Source organism: Equus caballus, chromosome 17 (assembly GCF_041296265.1).
Source record: "Equus caballus isolate H_3958 breed thoroughbred chromosome 17, TB-T2T, whole genome shotgun sequence".
In the NCBI taxonomy this organism is placed as follows: domain Eukaryota; kingdom Metazoa; phylum Chordata; class Mammalia; order Perissodactyla; family Equidae; genus Equus; species Equus caballus.
In genome coordinates, this window is record NC_091700.1 from 82611354 (window position 1) to 82637041 (window position 25688).

The 25688-nt window shown below is 36.0% G+C and overlaps 1 protein-coding gene across 6 annotated transcripts in view; it reads left to right on the forward strand.

The window, feature by feature from the left end:
* The window catches only part of GPC5 (glypican 5), a 1274841-nt gene that overhangs the window by 315153 nt on the left and 934000 nt on the right, over positions 1–25688 (forward strand). The window lies entirely within an intron of this gene.

Consider the following 25688-nt stretch of genomic DNA (forward strand, 5'->3'; position numbering starts at 1 on the left):
TGTATGTGTATATATATATATATACACACACATACACACACACCTACGTGCAACATCCTCTTAATTTCTTCTGCAGAACCATTTGAAAGTAAGTTTCTGACTTTTAATACTTTATTCTAAATATTTTTTACCTAAGAACTTTGATATCTGTATTACCTAAGAAAAGCAAAAATCCAACACATAACCAGAATATTATGCAATAAATGTAGCATTTATATAGTATTATCTAATATGTGGTCCGTATTCCAGTTTTCCCTCATTTTGTCAAAAGTATTACTTTTACATTTCTTTCTTTTTGGTGAGGAAGATTAGCCCTGAGCTACCATCTGTTGCCAATCTTCCTGTTTTGTTTTTCCTCCCCAAAGCCCCAGTATATAGTTGCATATCCTGGTTGTAGGTCCTTCTAGTTCTTCTATGTGGGACACCACCTCAGCATGGCTTGATGAGGGGTGTTAGGTTCGCGCCCAGGATCTGAACCAGCAAAGCACAGGCCGCCGAAGTGGAACATGAGACCTTAACCACTCAGCCATGGGGCCAGCCCCTACCATTCTTTTTTATTTAAAAAAAATTTAAGATCAGGTCAATATTAATGCATTGCATTTGGTAGTCATCTATCATTAGTTTCCTTTTATCTAGCACACTCTCCACATATCAACTTTTTTTTTAACTTGACATAGACGTGTTTGAATTGTTTGTGGTGGTCTTATAGACTATGTTCCAATATAGATTGTGTAATGGTTTCTTCATCAGGTTAAACCTACTTCACGAGCATCCTACATAGACAATATGTGCTACTCACTACATCACATCAGTACGTACTTCATGCCAATTTGTCACATTACTGACAATGTGATATTCACTATGTACACACAGAGATCTGGTGTCTGCTAGTTCTTTGTATTTTAATAGTGTTTTCTGCTTTGTTTTACTAATCTGTGGAGTAATACTTGGAAATTGTATAAATATCCTATTTTGATATAATATTCAGTTATTTTTTGATTAGAATATAATATTAATTTTTAAACACTAAACTTAAAAATTACTTTAGTTATTTCCAGTAGAGAGAAAATATTTTGGTGATGATTAAACTGAAAGAAATATATACCATGGGAAAAAAAGTACATGAGTCTCAAATGTGGAGGAAAAAGTACATTATAAATGCTGCAAAATTACTTGAACTTTGCACAGTAAAAGGCATCAAAATATTACAAATGGAGCCATCTGGACTATCTATTTATATTGCATAAATATATGGGAGAGATGCTTTGTAATTGTTATTTTTAAAATTTATGTTTACCTGCCTGATTTACCTGTCACTATTTATTAGTGGAGCACAGTTACGCCAGAATTAATTAAGCAGCAATATCACTAAAACAGTTAGGGATATTGACATTCCAAGAATATTAGGCAGTGTCTTGGTCATGTGTCTAGTAAATTAGTAGTTGGAGCACAGCACTAAAATTCATTTAGCAACCATAATAATTAGGTTACCACAATTTGCGTCTTAGGATCAAAACTGAAGACAAATTTTAATGTATTTGGATTTACTGAATCATTGTTTCTAAGAAATTTTCCAACAATTTTGTAGTTACTTTCCTATATGATAGTGGTTAGCATTTTAGATAGTGAAGAGAGTTTTACTTAAAACAGCATGGGTCAAATTCAGAAAAATTGAAAAAAAAATTCTTTAAAAGCCCTGGCTTGGAATGCACTGTATTTTCATACGTCACAAAGGAATGGGTGTGTAATCATTAATCATTAAACAGCAGGACCGCACACAACCAGTTAATAGACAGATTTTAGCTTCAGCTGCTGCAGTCCAGTCTGCTGTATTTCCCAGTGGAAAGCAGTTAGTTAAAAGAGCAAAGAATTTGAGAAAAGGGGAAAATATTAGAGCTAACATTCTTCCCAGTATCATCATTTCCTCCACAGATGCAACAGTTATTTTTATTGGATGCTTTTTCAAAATAAATGACAGACTTATTTGCAATGATGGGGAACCAACATATCTAGCATTTATAGCACTTGAATAGGTATAGTAATTTAGAAGTTAAGTGCAAAATAATTATATCATTATAAATATATTGTGTTTGTTGAGCAAAACAGAAAGTCATTGATAAGTTGCAGAGAGAATGACTCAGAGCTCCCTGAATATTACCTATCAGGCTGGAACCAAGGAAATGAGCCATCGGCTAGAGGGTGGTCTGGTGTAAAACAGAGGAAAGAGAATTCAGATGAAGACCAGAGGCAAAACAGAGGAATGTATGAAAGACAGCTCACACTGTCTTGGAAAGAGCTGGTTGTTAAATTTTCATGAATTTTTAAAGCTAGTTTATATTATTAGCTTAAAATTGCCATGGAGGCAGTTTTTACACCACAGTCACGAACAATTACTTCAGTTGGGTGCTCCCTCCATAATCTTAGAGAGCTCGTTGTTGAATATTTACCAGCTTATTTGGATAATAAGCTCATTTATTAAATAATATATGATTTATATAACTATATATATTTATAAGTAATATTACTTTGTTAATAATAGTAATAATAATAATAGCTTATTTGGCTAAGGAGGTCAGAGAGTAGTTGATTAACCATACTATGGTTATAGCCATTTATGATTTTTAGTTTAAATTTATTTATTTAATTATAAATAAATTTATTGATTCACTGATTAGCAATAACCAGATTAGAAAATGTGTCAAATGTTGCTGGTCATTAACAAGTAGCTTTCACCTTCCATCACTCTCCCAAAACTGCTTTCTCTAATGTCACCAATGACCTACATGTTGCTAAATCCGTGATCATTTCTCAATAATCTTTGTAATTGACCTCTCAGCAGCAATTAACACATTTTATTTCTCCCTACTTCTTCATGTAGTACACTTCTTCAAGTGGCTTTGCAGATACCACATACTCTTAGTCGTTACCCTACCTCAGCGGTTGTCTGTCAGCATCTCATCTATTAGTTCTTTTTCTTCTCCTTACCCCGTTAACGGTGAAGGACCAGAGGCTCAGGCCTTGGTTTTCTTCTCTTCTCCATTGGCACTAGTGTTTCTCACCCACGGCACTGCTGACATTTTGGTTCGGATGATTCTTTATTGTGTGAGGCTATCCTGTGCATTTTAGGATACTTAGTAGAGTTCCTGGCTTCTACCTACTAGATGCCACTAGCCCCTCACTCCTCAATTGTGACAACCCAAAATGTCTCCAGATGTTGTCAAATGTCCTCCGGAGGGGGAAATTGCCTCCAGTTGAAAATGACTAACTTATACTCTTTACAGTCTTGGTGATCTTCAGTCTTACACCTTTAAGTACATCACTTTCGTATTGATTAATGCATTTGTTTTACAGCCCAATCTTCTTTCACAAATCCCATACTTGTATATCCAACTGCTTACTTGACATCTTCAGTGTAATGTCTGTAGATACTGAAACTTAAGACTTAAAAACCAAACTGATCTTCCCTCCCAAACCTTCAACCTCAGTCTTCTCCATCTTTTGATACTAACTCCAGCCTTCCAAATACCATAGACTGGTGGTACGGGTGGCTTAAAGAACATTTGTTCTTCATAGTTCTGGAGGCTGAGAAGTCCAAGATTAAGGTGCCAGCCATGTATCTGGTAAGGACCTTCTTCCTGGGTTGCAGATGCCTACCTTCTTGCTCTATCCTCACATGGCTAAGAGAGTGATCTCCTGTGCCTTCCTCTTTTAAAAGGGTATTAATCTTATCACAAGGGCTCCACCCTCATGACCTAATCCCATTACTTTCTAAGAGCCCCGCTTCCAGACACCATCACATGGGAGATTAGGGCTTCAACATATGAATTTTGGGAGGACAAATATTTAGTCTATAGCAATGCATTTCTTTTGCAATAGAAAAGATAATAGAAACAGAAAGTGTCTTCCCCATGTAACTAATTTAGACCAATTTACTTACGTTTTTGTTGACTATCTGGCTGCATAATCTTTGATGGGGAATCTAAAATTGTTTTAACTTTATTTTACCTTGTGGTGCTACTTGTTAAAATAGTGATATTGTACATTTGCTATTATTAAAAATAAATCATTTTTGGAGGCTTTCTTGGGTTTTTCAAACTTGTCATATTTTGAAAGGCAAAATCTCTGAGAAAACATTATTGAAGTTCAAGAAATTGTGAAGTGTATAGTAGAGGAAGCATGACCTTGTTTACTAAATTTCAGAATATTGCAGCAGAAATAGCAGTTAACTATTTGAAACAATAAATTGGGGGAAAATATGAGAAATACTGTGTTACATGGAGGGCAGTAACTATTAAATAGTTATTTTACAATACAGTACACATTGAAATCTTACTTTTAAGTTAACTTATGGATAATTAATTCAAAAGGTTAATAAGAAAAGTTAATGTGTTGGGGAGCATTTTGTTCTTTTCTAGATTATCAAGATGGAACTGTGGGGGCTGGCCTGGTGGTGTAGTGGTTAAGTTGGCACGCTCCACTTTGGCAGCCTGGGGTTTGCTGGTTCAGATCCTGTGTGTGGACCTACACCCTGTTCAGCAGGCCATGCTGAAGCAGGGTCCCACATAGAAGAACTAGAAGGACTCACAACTAGGATATACAACGAGGTACTGGGCTTTGGGAAGAAAAAAAAAAGAGGAAGATTGGCAACAGATGTTAGCTCAGGGCCAATCTTCCTGACCAAAAAGCATATCTTAAAAAAGAAAAAGGCGGGGGGGTAATTAAAAAAAAAGAAACAGACCCTCCACTTGAGCGTGCTCAGGGTGGTCTCATTTAAAACGAAACAGAACTGTGCATTTACTCAAAATGTCCTTTGGTAACATCATGAAAAATAATATTGTTTGGGCTGCTTAATATGTCTGATCTTGAATAGTATTTATAACGTATCAAGGTGAAGCACAAAATGAAAACAGTTTTTCCAGATAATTGGAACTAAAAATGCAAAGTCACTTAACATAATTCTTTCCATTGTGAGAATTTTGGAAAGGCATAAAATCTTTGTCTCAGAGCAGTATTTTAAATATGTTATTGATGCTTCTCTAGTATATTAAACTTATCCATTCATTTACTTCCCATTAACTGTTGCATGCAGACACTCATTCATGCAAATATATTTATGTTCCTAGTATGTGCCAGGCCCTCCTCTACTTGCTGAGGTTGCAGATCTGAACAAAACCAGCAAAGCTCCTACCCTAATGAGCTACATTCCAGCTCATGTTAGTGATATAACGTTAGTGACAATTTCTATGATGTAAAATCAGGACTTTAAAAGGCAAATAGTGATGTGCAAGTGGCATATTATTTTAGATAGGGTTTTTTTACAGATTATATTTTTATTTAAAAGAGAAAACCAAGTTTTTCTTTATCACATTCAGAACATTTAGCATTTCCTAGAATGATCAAAGGAAAAGCATCTGATACAGCATGATAAATTGAGAACTTGTAATTACCTCTCCTCATTCTAAATATTTAATGTATATTATAGATGCAGTAGTATAGCCTCTTTGTGGTAGCAAACTAGTTTTTAGATTCTTGAAATACAAATATATGTTAATGGATTCTAAGTAGCTGTTCATTTCTTCTCAACACATTTCCTGTGATGAATGGTTGTACTAATGACAAATAATTTGAGACAACTTTATCTGCAATACTGGTGTTCTTCACCCAGTGCGCTTCTTCCCATTTTTTTTGGTGCTTGCATGCTTTCAAATAAACTAACTTTGTGTGAATTACAGTGTCTTCGATAAATTCTAGAAGAAGGTGATCTTTTAACCGGACTTTAAAAAAGACTGTGGATTATTATTGACCTCATAGTGTCAAACACAAAGTGCTTACTTGCTGACTGATTCTAAAAATAAAAGCCGTGAGAACCAGAACAAACGCGGCTCACAGAACCAGGCTCTCTCTACATTCCTAACACTTTCATTTCTCTCTGCTGCTAGTACTGGAGGAACGAGGGAAAGGGAGAGTTTAGGCAGAGCGCAAAGGCCTTTTGGAGGAAGCTGGGTTCATGATGCAGGCTGCCAGGAGGAAGGAAGGAAGGCAGGGGATGAGCCAGGGCTATAGAAACTGAAACCATGGAAAAGGTATGGATACTGCCTGGATGCCCTGGAAGGAGAGAAAAATAGATCTATCCTGGCTTCTCCCGTGCTGAAGCACTCCAGTATCCTCTCAGCGTCTTTCGTTGGTCACACCCACCTGGCAGCCAGTTTGCAAGGAAATATAGTTGACAGGGTGAAAAAGCAGGGATTAGATCTGAGGTCAAGGCGGTAAATGATGGCACAACCCAGCCGTAGTGTTGTAATTGTCACCATCTTTATCTTTCTACCCATGTTTAATTCCCTAACAACCATAACAACTTTATGAAGAAATTCTCCATTGGACGATTGAATGAAAATTCTCTCTCCCTACATAACAGGAGAGATCCAGTGCCCCATTGGTCATCATGTACATTGTGAAGTCCAGCATCTCAATCTAGATGATATGTCAGGTCTGGATGTGGTTTCTCACATCTGGTAACTTATAAAGTAAATATAAAACAGAAGAATGTCAAAGGGAAAAAATGAATGATTGGTTAAAATAGACAGTTATATTCATAACTCAAACTTGGGGCTCCAGTCCTTGTTTCTGTAATTAGTTGCAAGGTCATATTGCATCGCTTCCTTCTTTCATCATCCATTTCATGTTGTCCTTGCTCTCAGAGAGAACCTCAGGGACTAAGAGCTTTTGCCTGGTTGGATGACTCAAACCGTTATTTCTGAAGGTTGTGAATCCTCAATGTTCCTGCTTTTATTGTATTGCTATAGTCTTTCATTAAATTTTACTATTGAACACAAAAGTAACAAGAGGCACCCCAATGAAACTTCTAGGTATAGAACTAGTCTTCCCTGACCCCACTGTGTAGCAGGAACCCAGTCATCTCTTGAAAATCAGGATCACTCACTCCACCTAGCATAGTGACACATGCTTTCTATGCCTATTGGTTTCATTGCATGAGAAGAATGCAAAATAGCAAGATGACAGTCTCAACTTCCAATTCCTTAAAATTTCTGTGTATCTTTTGGCGGAAGCATTCCTCCTTTAGTGGAGGTTAATTTCTGGGACTGCTAAAATAGACAAGTTGGCCACTTTTAAACGAAAATTTTCAAACTTTTTCTAATCAGCCATCTCAGTACATGAACATAATGCTATTTTACTGTTTAACATTTTTATTGCAATTATTAGTTTATAGATATGTCTTCCCTATTATCCAGTGAGATACTTGGGGTCAGTAGTTTGCATTATACATCTTTACATTCTAGAATCTAATATAAAGAGCAGCTACTGAATACAGAGTAAATGAATCACAGAATGCATGTAAGCACGAAGGAAGGGAGGGTTGGTTTAGTTTATTACAGATCTGATGAGATCTAAAATTATTATCTCTTTACGGATGAACCACAGATGTCTGTTTGGGTTAAGTTGGAGTAAGAATGATGTTATGACAGTTCTGCCACCATATATCTATAGTTTACTTTTTTTTACTGTCATCCAACAATGAACACTTATGGATTGGCAATTTGGCTCAGGCATTAACTGTTGATACACTTTGAGATTTATGGAACAAATTTTATTTAAAAAAAGTATAGGGGTTCATCATTTTAATTTATTATTTATTATTGTCAAGTAAGCCATACACTAAAAAGTGAAATACTATCAAAGGGTTTATTGTAAAAAGCAACAGTTTCCCTGAACTACCTTACCCTAATCCTCAGGGCAGCAAACCATAGCTTTCTGTTTGGGCATCTTTTAGTTGTACCTTCATATCACTAAATGCTTTTATTGCTACTTCCTGGTATCTCTATTATAGGCATGACTTACTGTTTACTCTTTTAATGAATGCCAACAAAGAACACTTGACTTACTCACTTTTCCTTCCCACCATTGTCCACCTAGTTATTTAAATATACTTAGTTCTTCCAGGGTATCTTAGTTACTTTAATTAAAATGCTCTCACCTTTAATTTCTGGCTTGCCACATCTTGTGACTATACCTGGTAAATGAGCTGCATACCCTGCCCTCTCTCACCTGCCCTCTGCATCCTGCATGTTGACCGTGTGCCTCTCCTTGGCTGCAGCCCATTATGTGCTCACTCCAGGCTTCTTTGCCTACTTCACTGAGCACCACCTTTTCACGTGCTGTCTTTCAGAACGGTGTTGAAATTTTGTCTTTGCTGCTACTGCATTACTGATCTCTGTATTTGTGAGTTTAAACCACTACTTCTTTATTTCCATTGTAAAAAGGTATCAGAAGGAGAGTAAATAAATGTCTTCATTTGACTAGGTTAAGCTAGAGCATCATTTATTTCTTTTAGTTTTTATTGGTTTGCTTTAGGTTTTGCTCTTTAGTCTGTTTTTCTGTTGTCTGTTTTTTTTTTCTTTTTCCTTTTTCTCCCCAAAGCACCCCGGTACATAGTTGTATATTCTTCATTGTGGGTCCTTCTAGTTGTGGCATGTGGGACGCTGCCTCAGTGTGGCTTGATGAGCAGTGCCATGTCCGCGCCCAGGATTCAAACCAACGAAACACTGGGCCGCCTGCAGCGGAGCGCGCGAACTTAACCACTCGGCCGCGGAGCCAGCCCCTGTTGTTGTTTTTTTTTTTTAATGGTAGCTCTTGACTTGATTTTTATCTTCTTCCAAGGGGAAGTAGCCCTAAGTTAACTGCTATGTTTTTCAGTGGTATATTAAGTTGTAAAATTGGTATTTGCCCTTTTATTTATTACCTATGCTTCATAAGCTTCAGTTTCATCTCATGTATCAGAGCATTACTCGACGTTAATAAGTTGAGCTATACTATTTAATGATTATTATAATTTCTTAACTCTATATAATAGGTTACAATTTACAGAACAAGCTCACATAACTTATCTCATTTTTAAAAAGACAGTTTTAATGTTTGCCTTAAGAAAAAATTCATGTTCCCCTTTCCCCCCAAAATTCACCTTTGATATAGAAGTAAAATTAACACCCAGAATCCCCAATCCTAGATTACTTTCCTCTTCTTGGTGTACTCTCATTTATTATGCCATTTAAAGAACACCTGTGTGAGTATATTGTTGGGTTAAATACTGTGTGTAAGTTAACATGAACATTATTGCTATAAGAAGGTGGCATTTTTACTGATATAAAATTATTTTTATCAGTTAAAAGAAAAAATAGGAAGACATTAATATTGAGAACACATTTTTTCCTCCATTTCTGTTGCTAATAAATAAAAGCAAAATTCCCAGTTTTTATTTTTCTTCTTCATGTGAATCATCTGAGGTCATTTCAACAAATTCCTGCTCCTTAGGAATTCCTCAGCTAAGGCAGATGAAAAAATTTAACCCAGATGTTTAGAAAAAAGGTATTTAACATCCAACTTATAGATTAGAAAACAGATTCTTGAAAGGCAAAATTAAGAGCTCTACATCTGCCCCTAGAATTAGAGCCAGCAGTTTGAATGTGTTTCATCTGCAGCTGATGTTGACAGAATGATTTTTCTGCTCGGTGAGCAGCACAAAACACAAGGAAAACTGTGACCCTGAGGAAAGCAGGTGGCATGCTGACAGCTGAGCCGCTTGGGGTACCTCAGCTGGGCCTGTGGGCCTGTGCTTTGGTTGTGTTTACATCAAAAGAACACCCGTGAGATGCATTGGATTGACAGCTTGGTTGACACATAGCCGGAGCCTCTGCAAATATTTACATTAGGCATCAGGGAAGAAGGATAAGCACATATTATGGGGTGCAGAGTAAATAGGAAGTTATGTGCTAGGGAGATTATCTTTTCTCAATAGCAAGGGAAGAATTTTTGTCAAAGGAGTGATTTCCAAAGTGCAGAATAGGGGCCAGCTGGGTGGCATAGTGGTAGTTAGGTTTACGTGCTCTGCTTTGGCAGCCTGGGGGTTTGTGGGTTCAGATCCCAGGTGTGGACCTACACACTACTCGTCACACCATGCTGTGGTGGCATCCCACATACAAAAACCAGAGGAAGATGGGTACAGATGTTAGCTTAGCGACAATCTTCCTCAAGCAAAAAGAGGAAGGTTGACAACAGATATTAGCTCAGGACCCATCTTCCTCATCAAAAAACAAACAAATACATTTTTTTTTAAAAAAGTATAGGATAATCTGAAGAGTATGATGAGCAAATATGCCAGGGATGGAAGGAAGATGTTTCAGTATCATAAAGTTTGGCTTTACATATTCATTTCTTTGAAAAATTTCCAAATTTATTCACCTCTTGATGCCTATAGTTTTTGGGTGTACATTCTCCCCCACCCTCAGCTTATTAAATATTTTATGGCAGGATATATAATGATTGAGACTGGAGCATACCAGAGATTCTGTCTTAATTATGGTACATTCTATATTCCACATATACAACGTAGGATCTACCCTAGTTCTTTGAATATTGTAGGTCTTCCAAAAGTATTTGTGGAATAAATTTACTGAGGACAATAGGTTCTTTGCAAGAATGGCAACATGATTACAGTTTAAGAACAAATTCAATTCTTTCATATTTTGGAGATTATCTTATTGACTATCAAATTTAAAAAATGAGGACTATTGCTACCCAAAGGTTGGGTGTCTTTTATTAATATTTAAGAGTTTAATTTTAAAAGTTCAAAGTTCAAAGAAAGTTCAAAGAAAATAATTGTAGAAAAATGTTAATGTTGGGAACACAATTCCCTCACCCATACTCTCCATTAATGACAAAATGAAAGCACCAACCCTAACTTTTTATTTCTTCAACTTCTTACTTAAGGTCATTTTATAATTTTTTAGACTTTGTTCGTTATATAACAAAGTCATGTCTTTGAAATAGAAAGAAATTGCCATTTTCATTTGTAATTTATAAATGCCTTAGAGATGATACTAGTGACCTGCTGATTTTTGTATTGATTAAAAAAATCATGAACTTAAATTTTTTAAAAATTCACCAAAAACAAAACAAAATAGTTCAATGAGAAAATCATTCAGGCATATAAACCTTGATATTATTTACACAAAAACAAAGATACATTTGTAAATTTATGAACTTAAAGCAAATGATATTTGTTTTGCATTTACAAGAGATGAGATTTGCCCAAGTAGATGTTTGTGTGTCGCACCTTACTCTTCCATTGTATGTTCTTTCCATGTTTGGAAACAAGCACCCAAATCTTAAGGGTAAGAAGTTTAAAACAGTAAACATATATCACTCAAATTCATGATACACTAATGAGACTGAGAGCAAGAAATTTGTAGGAACCCTACAGATCACCCCTTTCAGCTTTCTTCATTAGCTCACAGCAATCCAATTTCCTCTTACAATATATTCATTGGGGTTATATTTCCTATAACTTAATCACCAATGTGGCTATTTTTGTGCAGAGTTCAGGTTATGTTCAATGTCTTTTGTTAACAGAGATAAAAATAAAACCATTGTGTCTCACACTTGGGGCTAAGAATATAAGTGAGTCAAATGGCAAGCATTCTGCCAAGGGAATTTTTAGAGATGGGATTAATTTTAAAAATAGATTACAAAAGTTCTTTCCTCTATGTATTTTAAAATATACTCTGATCTTGTTTGTTTCTAATGGTTTTTATGCAGTCTGGCAAATTTTAGATATGTAAGTCTAGAGCTATACTTTTAATCTTTTTATCTTTATGTGTAGCATATATATTTACACATTTCAAAGTTATTACCTCATTTGTTTCCACAGTATCTTTACAAGACAAAATAGACTGAGGTATCTTGAGCTCTTAACCATAATGTTAAATTTTTCTCCTTTTAATTTTTTGAAATCATATTAACAATTTATATTGTTATATATTTTTTATTCAAGTCTGGAACAATCTAAATACCTGTTAGGTTTTAGTCTAGAAGCCAATCTCTCTGCTAGTTTCTCTCATCTTTGAAATCCCCGTAAGTTGAAATAATGTAGGAAGATTTTGAAAGCCGAGTCATTGAATAAAAATTGTCAAGATGATTAGTAGTAAGAAAGCAATTCTTTATGGTTTTATCTAAATCCAGACCAGATGTTGAGAAGGAGTAAATCCCTATGACATCCAGGTCCATGTGTTTTGTTTTTTTTCTTCTTTCAGAAATGTTGTTTTGTTTCTTTGAATTTGCTTTTGAAACCTCAGCCATATGACATTATGTACACAAGATTTGGTTTTTGAAAACTCAGCCATCTGACATTGTGAACACATTTCAGAGTTTACAATTGTTTGTTGGCTTGACTTAGATCAAATTTTACACAGGCTTCACAATTTTCCTTGACACAATTCTTCCATGCGTTTCTTATATGTGTCATTCCTCTCTGAACAAATTCTCTGGCTCTCTCAAAGAAATATGTCTCTGAAAGTGTGGATTGTACCATGTAGCTGATGACATAAAATCAAATTGATGGTCCACAAACAAAAAAAACAGAAGTAAAGAGATTCAATTTTTGTGTATCTTCATGTCACAATTTTTTAATGCCACGTAAGTGCATCCCAGTAGTGGAACTATTTCTAATCGCTAAAAGTTACTGAATGCTTGCTGTGGGCTAGGCACTGAGGTCACACTTTGTGGTGAAGACCATTATTATTATCACCATTTGCACTCCACAGAGCTGATGTGTGCAAAGTCACATACCTAGTCATTTCTTGTACCCGGATTTGAATCCAAGCAGTCTCAACCCAGTGCCCACGTTCCAAATCCCTCATGCCACAGTGCCCCAGGGAGGCTGTGGCTCTCTGTGGTTGGATGCTGCAGCATACCTGAACAAGAAGCTTTCTTCCTTGGATGCATTTTCTGCCTTGCCTCCATGGGCAAGAATTAGGCAGATGACCCTATAAACTAAAAATATAAGCATTCAACACAGGTTTCTTTGTGTATTTATATGTCAGATCTTATAGAGCCATATGTAAATGATCAGAAGACATAGCAGGTAGCACAGAGTATTAGTATGAGATTAAGAAAAGAGCCGTGGACTTAGAAGACCTGGACTCATATTCTGTCTCCTACTTAATAAATGAATGATTTAGGCAGGTTAGCTGAGCATTGCTGAGTCTGTTTCTTCATTCATAAAAAGAGGTAACCATACTTTTCTCTGACTGGATCGTTGTGGAGATTAAGTGACCTAATTAATGTAAAAGTAAGTGTAAGCCAACTGAAATATAGTAGGAAATAAATATATGATAGTGTTCTTTGCTTCCTTCTTACAAAGCAGATGGTTTAAAAATAGTTTAAATTATATGTAAAAAGTATTTAGAAACAAAGTTTTTAGCAATGGGTTATCTAATTTTTCATAATTGTAACTGAAACCAGAAATAATTGTTAATTTTTAAATCTTCATTTGTAAGAATTACTGTTGGTAAATCATTTTAAGATTGTAAGTTTTGAGATATGAGTGGCCATTAAATTTAATAAATAGAGATGGTTTAAAATATATTTTTTGAATTATGGAATTGTAGCCTGTTAGAGGGTTATGAAATCAATTTAGAAACTATATTTTTTATTATTTTTTTAATGAGGAAGATTGGCCCTGAGCTAACATCTGTGCCAATCTTCCTCTACTTTGTATATGGGACACCACCACAGCATGGCTTGATGAGCAGTGTGTAAGTCCAGACCCACGTCCCAAACCCGTGAACCCCTGGCTGCTGAAGCAGAGTGTGTGAACTTAACTACTACACCACTGGGCCAGCCCCCCCAAAAATCTTTATTTTTTTAATTAAGAAAAACATAGCAGAATAAAGCAGAATGTATCACTCATAGTAAACCTAAGTATTATTTTTATGAAACTAAGTATGATTGTGGTTTTACACACACACACATGCACACATGCACGTACACACATACACATGCATATGCCTGGTTGTGTGTATGTACTGGTTTGTGACATGTTACTTCTTACCATGGATTTCAGCATTTAAAAAGGCATTGTTTTAAGGGCCTATTAAACTCTGAACCGCATGTTTGTTTGGTTGTTTTTGTCAGAAAGATGAAGCAGTATTGCTTTAGGCATTGTTTATACTCAAGCATGGTCATTTCTCTACCGTTTTTCATTGCCACGCCAGTGTGCCAACATAGCCTTTACAATTATGACGATTTTTATCCCGGTGCTCATCAGCCAGCTATTATGATAAGTAATTTAAAAGAATTTCTTGACATCCCTTGCTTAGGGTTAATGTTTTATTTTACTGATGCACGTTCTTTGCTACTAGTTGCTGTTAGCCATCAAAAGGAGGCTTGATGAATTAAAAAAGAGATGAATTATTCCTTTACTTATTTGCTCTTTGCCTAATAACTCTTGCTAATTTTAATGGGTTTTGACATGCTAAAATGATCTCCTGAGAACAGTTCAGTAATTGCAAAGCACGTTAGGATAACAAGTTGTTACGCCATCTTGAGTCCCTAAGAGAGGCAGGTTTAGCAGGGCAGAAGTGCAGAAAGACCAGCCCGTCAGACTGAAATTTTACCTGAGGTGTGTGCATGTGAACCTTCACTCAGGGTGAGGCGGCTGAAGGGAAGGAGAAGACATCTCAGTACAGGACCTGGCAGGCCGATTGAAATAAGGGCCATCTGGCTCCTCTCACGGATGCCAGGTGAGCAGTGTGCAGAGAGGAAAGCATGGTGTTGACTTCTGTTTCATTGCAGACTTTCAGAGCTTGAGGGAATCATCGCTTCTCTGAACCACATGGTGGAGCACAGCCTTCACCCATCTCTCTCTTCTGCCTTTGGCAAACTGGCAGAGCGGTGGGCAACTCAAAAAAACAAAAACAAAAATAAAAACAAAACATGAGAGGGCCAAGAGATAGGATGTGATATGTTAGATTTTTTACTTTTAAAAATATTTTAGGGGCCGGCCCCTGGCCGAGTGGTTAAGTTTGCATGCTCTGCTTCGGCGGCCCAGGGTTTCACCACTTGGAATCCTGGGTATGGACATGGCACCGCTGGTCAGGCCATGCTGAGGCGGCGTCCCACGTGCCACAACTAGAAGGACCCACAACTAGAAATACACAACTGTGTACCAGGGGGCTTTGGGAGAAAAAGGAAAAATAAAATCTTTAAAAATATATATACATATTTTAATAGTACAGTTTTACAAACTCCTCCACTGCCAACTCCCAGATTCTACCCTTGACCCTCATGCAAAACTGAGCTCTAAATATTTAAATTTAAAGCTAAAATGAGAAGTGGGGAGATAGTTTGCCTGTAAAAATATGGTTAAATTTTTTTTTGCTATTTCTTTTAATCCTTTGATACTTACGCATATCTTAAGAATTATTAGAAGGGAAAATTTAATATTTTATTTTCCAAATTAAAGAGTTGTATTCTGCTGCCATTAAGATGCCCTAGGCTTTGCTTTATTGTATCATTAATTAGGGCTTTGAATGGTCGAAGGGACTTATTCAGTGTGCATGTATCTTGCAACACACAAGAGGCGTATGTTAGTGAAAGACTAAAACATACCCGGGAGTCCCTTACTGCCATATTAAAACATTTATAAATGGGACTTTAATTTAAAGTGCTGCTAAAATGAAAGTGAAATGCTATATTGATTCTCAGGCCAGATGCTCTTTAGAAAATGCAGTGTGTGTATTATTCCCACTCCAAATTATAACTTCAATTCTGACCTGGATGTACTCAAAGATAATTCTCTGATGCCCAGATGCGAGCACGTAAGGAAATTAAACTAAAGATTCCTAGGATGACGTTTTGTACACTAGGTGGCAGACGGTTTCTAGGAATATCCCTCTTGTACCAAATAACATAGTTTTGCTTAGCTTTACAACTGAAGACAAAATTCATTAAAATTTTGCTCTTCAATAGTGGACTAAGGTTCTCCTTTTCACTAATATATGGGGAAATATTTAGTGAAATTTAAAATGCATGTTTTGTTTTGTGTGACTTCTTAAGGAATGCAATACATTTTCTCTTTAGTGAATTACTTTTTCTCTATACAATAGCAAAAATAAAGTTTTGTTCTTAATTTTTTATTTAATTTTATATTACTTTAATTTCATTTTATCTTTATTTTAAATTTTACTTTAAAACAACTAAAAATCCATTCTTAAGTAGCAAAGTTCAAATGACTGCATGACAGAGGAAAATGCCTCACATTCTTACAATACTTCTTTATTTTTATTTTATTTATTGTTTTTGAGGAAGATTAGCCCTGACCTAACATCTGCTGCCAATCCTCCTCTTTTTGCTGAGGAAGACTGGCCCTGAGCTAACATCCCTGTCCATCTTCCTCTATTTTGTATGTGGGATGCCTGCCACAGCATGGCTTGACAAGTGGTGCGTAGATCCACACCCGGGGTCTGGGCTGGCGAACCCCAGGCCGCCGAAGGGGAAGATGAGAACTTAAGCGCTGTGCCCCCGGGCCGGCCCCACCTCTTTATTTTTTAAAGACATTTCACGTGGATTGTTTTTTTGGAGCCTTGAAATAATCTTGTGATGTACTATCCCACTTTGACCGAACAGGAAATAAAGTTTAGATAAGGTGAGTAACTTCTCCAAGATTCCATGGTAAATTGCAGAAGTAGACCCAAAATGCCGCTTCCTTTTTTTTTTAGTTCCTGGTTTCTGCTTGAGCACAAGAAAACTCACCATCAATAGAAAATTTAACTAAAAATGAGCTAGGAGCCGTAATTATATTAATTAAAGGCAGTGGGAAATGGAAGTTCGATATTTTTTGTTAAAGCTGGCTTATATACACTATGTAGTAGGAAAGGGGGAGAAAGAAGCCAAACAAATGAACAGCCTTATTTAAAAATATTACTAGAAGCACCCCAAATTATCTGAATTTTATACTACATCAAAAGGTTTATCTGCATCATTTTGGTAGAAGTATTTATTGTAGGGTTTCAGTGCATTCAACGCATGTTCTTTTTCCAGGTGTTCAAAGAGAAGTGTACTTTTTGTAATAGATCAGTGTTTCTCCAAGACTGCTTCTCAGCCCAACTAATATCAGATTCACTTAGAGTTTACTAACACACAGACCTCCAGGTCCTACTCTAAACCTATTTAATCATAGCCATTGGAAATTGACCCAGTTATTTTCAATTTTAAAAAGCACCCAAGGTGTGACCACTTAGTTTTGAGAAGCAATAGATTTGACTTTTTTTGATGTACTGCAGAGACAAGTCGAAGTTATCTAAACAGGGTTATAATCACCCCAAGTATCCTTCTCAAATATCATAAATTATCACATAAATTGTATTCCATGTGGAAAGAGGAGATTACATAATAAATTAATAAGTGATTTAGTCTTGTAAACAAAAGAAATGACACACACACACACACAGACACATACATAGAGGAGATACATTGCAATGGAAGGATTTCTGGGTAAATGGCAGTAAATGTCCTCAGTCAAATATTAGTGAATAAGGCAATATTATCCTTTGGAAAATAATTTGAGAAATTCCACTAATTTGGTTTCTGCTACTGATTTTTACCTCTGATTCCTAAGTGATCTTAGAACTAGTCATTTTACTTCCCTGCATTTGTTTTAGTGTAAATTTGGCAGATTTGATTACTGGTGGTATGAATAGTATTTTTGAGGGATAACAATCTGTTATGCATTTTAGCAAATAATTATAAAAGCACATATGTCAAATGAATTGATCAGCCAAATGATATAGGCATGAATGTAAAGGAAATCAATCAAATGGAAGATCAATTGTATAAAGAAATATTTTCCAGAATTTGTTTTGGGAGATATTCAGAGGAGCAACAAGGAAAAGAAAAGTTTCAAATAGTTTTGGAGATGATATATTTTTTAAAAATATTAAGTACATTTTTGTTTCTTTTTAACCACAAGATTCCTTAGAGCAATTAATAGGCCAATGTACAGTGAATTCCTTGGAGGCAGTTGTATAATTCACTGAGATGTGCTGTTTCATGACTTCAGAGTTGACATAATAGCCCAGGAGGTCCTAAATGCAATAGGAAAGAAAGAGGAGTGCCCCCAAATCATTGGTTATTGGTTATAGCTCTGCTGGCCCTGATTTTCTGCCTTCCTCTCTTTGTCATTATTATGGATTCTGATACATTCCATCTATTGAGAGCTCAGCTCTCTGTTTGCACCTTTGAACTGACACTGAGCTCATGGACTCTGATTAGTTCTCTTGCAATTTCCTAGATGCCTCTCACCTGCCTGTTTGAAATCTCATGACTTTGTGACAGCTCCTTGCTATCTGGGTTGCTATCCATGATTCAAAGACAGAGATGGCAAAATGGGAAGTCTGGATCAGCTAATTCATACAACAAAAGAGAATATTGAAAATATTATACTCACATGTTCTTTTCTATTGACCCCTGCCCATGAAACCTTGCATTGTTATAATGATTCCTTAAAACCTCTCTGATTCTTACTGGGTCCCCAGACCTAAATTTTGCAGAGTGGTACCTTCATGCTTCTGCTTAGGATGTGGCGTGCCACCAGGGGAGCCTGAGGTAGCTCCCCTCCTGGAAATATTCATGGAAATACGAGTAAAATTAAAAATTCCATGCAGCAGTAAACCACTTCAGAGCCAGGGCTAGCATTATTTTACATCTCTGTTTTCCAGTCTTTAGCTTTTCAGCTCTTACCTAACACAAAGAAGGGCCTCAGAAACTCTGTTAGAGGAATTGATTAGAAAATATAGATAAATTAATTGAAAGCAATGGCTAGAGTAAATTATATAATCATGTCTAGTTGTCAACAATGCAAACTGTATATGCTGAAGGACATGGTCTAAGATTTAATTTTTAAGGTTAAAAAAAGGGTATCTTCACTATATCTCTAAAGAACATGATTAAACCCTCATCTATTTCTGTACCTGTTTAATGTTCTTTGCCATTATACTTGTGCATTGTCAGATACTTTAAACTTACAGTTATTCACTTAGAGTTTTGCATCTTTAATCTAGTGCTTTACTGTCAGTATTCAACAGTTATTTTAGCTGATACTGAAATATTTTACATCCACTGCTGTTTAATCACTATAGTTATCCTGTCTGCAGAGTTTCCAATGACAGAGGATGACTTTATGACTTGTCAGTCATAAAGCTGGTGATGAATTAAGTTTCTCCTGACACTAGTTTGGCTAACAAATAAGTGAGAGTTCTTTTACATTTTCTTTGCCTTGCTTCACCCAATGTCAAAACTGTAAGTAACCCATCCACTGGCTGATCTTTGATTTGGTGAAACTATAATTGTCTTGTTGTTTGTGGCTCAGTTCAAGAAAAAATATGGAATCAAACAGAATCTCAGATCAGATGAATTCCTCAGCTGTATTGCTTACTTTTGCTTATTATGGAATTAACTTGGAGTTTAGTATCCTTTCTTGATTTCCTTAGAATATGTTACAATAATCGAGTTCATTTTCCCACACATAAAATTCCCATCTTCTGCTTTGTTTTTTTATAAAGAAAATTTTTAGCACAGAATGCATACGTCCCAAAGACATAGTGAAACATATATTAAATATCCTATACTGAATATATATTTCATATATATATGAAAAAGTATTATGCATACATGACAAAAATAAAGTAGAAAACAACTTTTATAATATCAATCTGGTCTTTGTTAAGAAGCAGACATCAAGAAATAGTTCATTAGTTTTTCAGCTGTATATACCTATGAACCTTTCAGGAAGGTTATGGTGTGAAATCTCAGCAGAGATGCAGATTTTTATCAGAGAATTATGTGCAATTAAAAAATAACACTTTATTTAATGGATGGTGGTGTATAATTTTCCTAAATTGTTCTGTTCCAAGGGACAAAGTCATATTTTATTCTACACTGAAACTAACAGAAGTTTGGAGATAATTCAGAAGGTAATAAAACAATTTTTGTCAGGGAATTAATCGCCGTCACAAGAAAGGACTAAATCTAGTGTTGTGAGTTTATCACATATGATGACTGAGCTCTGAGACCTCCTTTTTCCTCATCTCTTGGTAGGATAGCAAATGACAATTATGGATTGTTCATTACGTTCTAGAATTTCTGTTAGATATTTAGTATAAGTTATATTACTTAATGCTTCCTCCAAGTCAAAGAGACATTTATTATGTCCCCTATTTTGCACATTAGGTCACAAAATTTAGAGATTCAGTCATTTACTGAGCATTAGAAAGCCAGTGAATGGTTGAGTTTCAATTTAAATCCAAATGTCAACTACAAAACCAGTGTTATTTCTATAAACTCTACAGTTCTGTAGTTACAACAATCATTCAGTTACTAGCTACTTTAATTTCATCTTGTAACCACTACTCACCTAATACCACAAACAAAAAGCAACTTTATATTTAAAGTACTTTTGAGAGATTACGTCTTTTAAAAATGTCATAGTGTGTCATTTATTTCTCTGTTACAAATTGCCTCGAATAAAATGCTTATGGGCAAAACAAAATCATTACTGCTATCCACTAAAGTATGGATGGTGTTAAATAATCATATTCCAAATAGGAAGCCCCAAAATGTTATCTCTGTGTGTGAATCTATATGTAAAAGACAGATGCACATTCATTCCATCTTCTTTCCTAAATGATGTGACTACATCACAGCCAGCATCTGAGTCCATACTGAGACGCTTTCACTCCCACAGCATTTTCTCACTAGAACCACAGCGTGGAGCTGCGATACAAATGAGTCAGACCTAACACTCCGAGACAGTTTGCTGAGTCTAATGAAACAAAACAGATCACACAGACTGTGAATAAAAGGGAAGTGCAGCACCTGAAAGCTTGCTTTATGAGCTGAATTGGAAAGATCTGTACTTTCAATGAAGAAAATATTTATGAATGTATTGCCTGAGATGAAATTAACTAGCGTAGACTCAGTTTAATGCTTGTAGAACTCTAGGTTGTCCATACAAAAATGTTGCTTTTGAGTCTATTAAATTTTCCTTTTCTATTTCTTACTGTGAAATCAGGCCCTTCTATATTCATATGCCCTTTTAAAAAAAAATATGCATTTTTGTTGCTTTGAAACTATAGAATAGAGGAAAACTGCTAGAAATATGAAAAAATAAGAAACTTCAAAATATTGTTTATAGGAAAAATATTTATGAAGTGTTGTAACACCAGCTAATTTATACTCTGTAACAAACTTGTGAAGTGGTTTGAACATATATTATTACTCGTGTTTTCCAATTGGGGGAACAAGGCCCTGAAAGTTTAAATAAATTGCCCAAATTTAAATCTAGTAGTAGAATCAACTATTAAGGTCCAATTTTCCCCTTCTAATTCCAGCATTTCTTCCATTTTTGTTTGGTAGATTGTCCAATATTCCATAGTTTGCTGTGTTGTTTGAGTTCCTCTTCTGTTGTGATTTATTGCCCCTTCCAGCATTCCTGTCCTGTTCACCAGCAGATAGAGAGGGTAACTTCTTAATTTCTGTTACTTCTATTTCACCAATCACTTTCTTGTTATAAAATGTAAACATCCATCGCAGAAATGGAGCCAGGGGTTGAACAATCAGAAAGCCCTTACTTTTATTATTTCTCTCCTAGTTTCTAAGAATATATTGGTAAAAATATCTTGACCTCTTTGATTGCTGTCAAGAAATACAGAGCCCAAATGAAGTCTATATTCATTATCTCCCACGTATGTTTTGCTTGTTAAAAATATATTTTGTACAGTGTAAGACCAAAGTGTGATATAGCTGCCACATTTCTGTGATTTGAGGCATTTCAATCTGTAGATATGTATATTCATTCTTTAAACCTGAAAATTTCTGATGCTTGTGACCTCTTGTGGTTTGTGCAGGTCTGGTTAGACCCTCTTGCAGTCACATGATGAATATTGAAAGGAGCTTTTTGACACATGTAAAACAGGGTTTGTGTATGCATGTTTATTCTTGTAATTTTTTTTTCTAGTCCAAGAAACCTCCTTTCTTTCTTCCCTTTTTTTCCCTTTCGCATTACTTTAATGCACCTGTTAGGATCCTGCTGAAATATCTCTTGCTTCTCTGGAGCTGTGAGGGGAGCTTTGTACCTTTGAAATTTTCATTAGCTTTTGACCGGCTGCCAAGATTTTGGCTGCTGTGGTGTGGTGCAGAGGCGGCCATGCATTGGGCTGCCAAGTCTCAAACTTGTTTAGCGTGACAGCAAAAACTCCAGAACTCACTAGAGTAAAGAGAATTTGCAGAACAGAATCATATTCTTTACTAGGGGGTTGATGCAAAGGTAGGGTTAGTCCTGGGCGATCCAGAAGCCACTAGGGTCAATATCAGAAGTGTCCTCACGCACGTTTTTCAGGTCAAGTGTAGGGTGTAGAGAGGAGGGGGAAGAGGAGGCCTGCCAAGTATTGGGTATAAAGGACAATATTTAGACAAAGTGCCAAGCGCTGACCTTATTCAAATTTCTCTCGTTATCTCCTTTTTGTGTGAAAGCAAGACATCTTGGATTAGAAATAACCTAATTATTGATTTAGATTTAGAAAACAAAATTAATAAAAAAAAGTAGAGCATTTTTTCAGACTTAGCTACTTCAGCATTTAAAATACCTCCTCCCCACAAAGTTAAATCCTATCAATATGTACACTGGTTTTGATAAGATAATCAATATGTAGGCTGAGATTTCTAGATTATCTTGATTGAAAGGTTTAATATGGCTTCCAGAGATACCTCTAAGTACTCTTGAAATTTTATCGCATGTGCATCTATATTTGTATCTATTTCTCTATATGTCTCTCTCTGTATATATAGATCCATATCTATCTGCCTAGCTCTCATTTATGGGCTTTGTAAATTCAGTTTTAACAGGGTATATATGACAAAGGAACCTGACATCATAACATTCAGTGTTTTTACTAATATAATATTGAAATTCATTCTTGAGTTGTTGGAATGCAATAGTTTTTTGCTTGTGTCCTACTGCCACTGCATTTGTTGACTGAATGCTATTATACATGAGGATGGCTAACACCCAGGGTCTGCTTCTCTCTATGGTATGCATTTGGAAGATTTCAAGAATATTATAGATAGTGTTTGCATTCCAATTATCTTAAATGCTAATTTTAAAACACCAGCAAAAGCGAGCATGCAATAGCGTAACTAGAAAGGCTACCCCCTTCATTGAAGAGAGACCAGAGCAGACCACAGCATTCATTCATTGTCTTTGGTGGATAAGTGGGGGAAAGCAATGCAACTCCATCTACTCCGCTATTTTCCTTGAATTATTTTAAAACTTGTATTTTTATAATATTGTTTCCACAAAAAATTGATATAGATGGTGAAATAGGTAATGTGCTGGCCCTACAGGCACGTGAATCGTCTGACCTAAGGTAATGAAAATCTGGACCTTATGATTCCTAAGTGAGCATGAAGTGCTGCATCCTCCAGCTGCTGTCAACAGGCTGGCTCTGGCTCTAGCCGTGCCTCCTCACCCTGCTTGGGAGCTGATTTCTCACTTAAGACTAAAACAGTAGTGACTCCACCTAGATTTGTGTTTTTTCACTCAGTTTCCATTTAAATAGAATAGATTTTTTTTCACGAGTTAGAAATGTTGTATTTTTCCTAAAGCAAACAATAATTCAAGTAAGATGCCTCTTTTCTCCTCCTCTTTCTTTTCTTTCTCTTCCTCCACTTCTTCTTCCTTTTCTCATCCCTCTCCTCCCTCCCACGTCCTCTACCACCATGAGAGCACATCATGAAATACTTGTTGAGTCCTTAGTTGATTACGTCAGGACAGCAAAGGAGTATAACTCATTGCCTCCTTCCTCCAGAAGCTTACCTAGGTAAATAGCGTTACACAGTGTGAGTGCTCTGGTCCTCAGAGAGATAAGAGGGAGGGATCAACAAGGGCTAAATTAGTCAGAAAGGGCTTCATTTAATAAATATTTAATGATGATTTACTGTGTGTAATTTATTTGTGTTTGACTGTACCGCCTCCCACACTCACCCTTCTGCTACTGTAAGCTCTTTATGGTCAAGGACTGCATTTGTATTGTTCAAATTTGTGTGCCCTCTGCCTATGACACACAGGTGGGCATTGGAGAGTATTTGTTGAATGAATGCATGCATATGCAATGAATTCATAAATGAATGGCTATCAGAGAATTGTAGGAGACGATTCTTTCTTCCCTTGATAGACAAATAGAATGAGTTAGAGGAGAAATAAAGGTGTGATGGATTTAGTTTCAGAGAAGGAAAAGATTCTGTCATTTTGGGATTACTCATTGCTGGTTCCTAGTCTGTCTAGTTAAAGAAAGGGTGAATTCACCCAGCATTGAAATCAAAGGGAAGATAATTAACTGCTTAGTCATTTATATGCCTTCATCCCAGGAACCAGCTGTTTCCTGGATCATGTTTTATTACAAGTTTTATTTATAGTATGTTTTGCAGGAAAAACATCCGGTGCAGCAGAGCTCAGCAGTTGGTGTGTAATAATGCATATTTTAAAGTTATAGAGAAGACACTTTCTGTGAGTTACTCTAGAAAATTGAGGGTGCCAGATCCTCTCACCTCTTTTTAGAACTGTGGAGTAGTTCCCCTGGGGTTTGTGGTTGTGGTAGAATGGAAGGAGGATGAGTCTTGGAGGTTAGATAGCGCGGATCTGAATCCCTCCTCTCCCACTTTTGAGCGATGTGGCCTTGGTACATTAACTTGGGTTTAGCTCAGTTAAAACTTGCCTCACAGGGTGAGGAGGTGTGAGAATTAAAGGAGAAAAAGAGGTCAGGTGCATGTACTCAGCACTTATCTCTTTCTTTCCCCATCTCTCCTGTATGAATAATTTTCGTTCTGGAAGTCTGCTCACACAGTTTAGGAACTAACTCAATTGGATTTATTTACCCGTGCAAATTTTGAATTTTAGCTTGATTTAAAGTACTTTTTGGGGAGGCTTATATCATATACCTATTCCATTTTATTTTGTAATTTACCCCAAAATACCAAAATTTAATGCCATCTCTAGATATATTGTTCTACATTTAAGCATAGGCATTGAACTCCCTTGAATTAAAAATTCATAGATTTCCCATTGCATTTTCACAGTACATAACTGGAATGAATTGTTTTAGAATATATTGTAGCCCCCAAATAACAGATCTTATAAAATTTAAAGAAAGTAAGAACTTCATCTTTTGGAATCCTTGCTTATAAGCATTTACTTTGAATCTTTTCAGAGAAACTCATGGAAACATACACTCACGTCTGTAGGTGGCACCATTGCACCAGCTAGAATAAGCTGTAATTAAGTATGCGAATTCCCTCCCAGAACAACCAGACTGTTTAGTGTCAAGTGCATGCTTAAGAAGCCAGGATACCAGTTTTTAGAATTGGAAAAGTAGGTGTGGGAAGAAGATATACATTTTTTGAAAAAAAAAAAGTGAAAAATCATGTGCAACCTGATGGGATCTATAATAATTGTTTTCATTTTTAAAAAGTATTTTAGAGGAGAAAGGAGAAGTTGATAAAAGGTCCAGATGGAAGACTTCACTTTTATTTTCTGGAAACATTTAATTAAACTACAGAGGACCAAAAGTTGTTGAGCTTACACTGATCAATGTCATTCCTAAGCCACCCAAAGTGAAATTCTGCAATGTTCACTATTTCTTCAACATACTTTATGTGATAAAGAGCTTTTTGTGCATATTCTTTTTCATTTTCTTATGACTAGTTTTCTTCTGGTTTAGGTATGCTGTTCACTTATTTTTTTCTTTGTTAAAATCTGTCATTGGCTTTATATGTTTATAATTCTA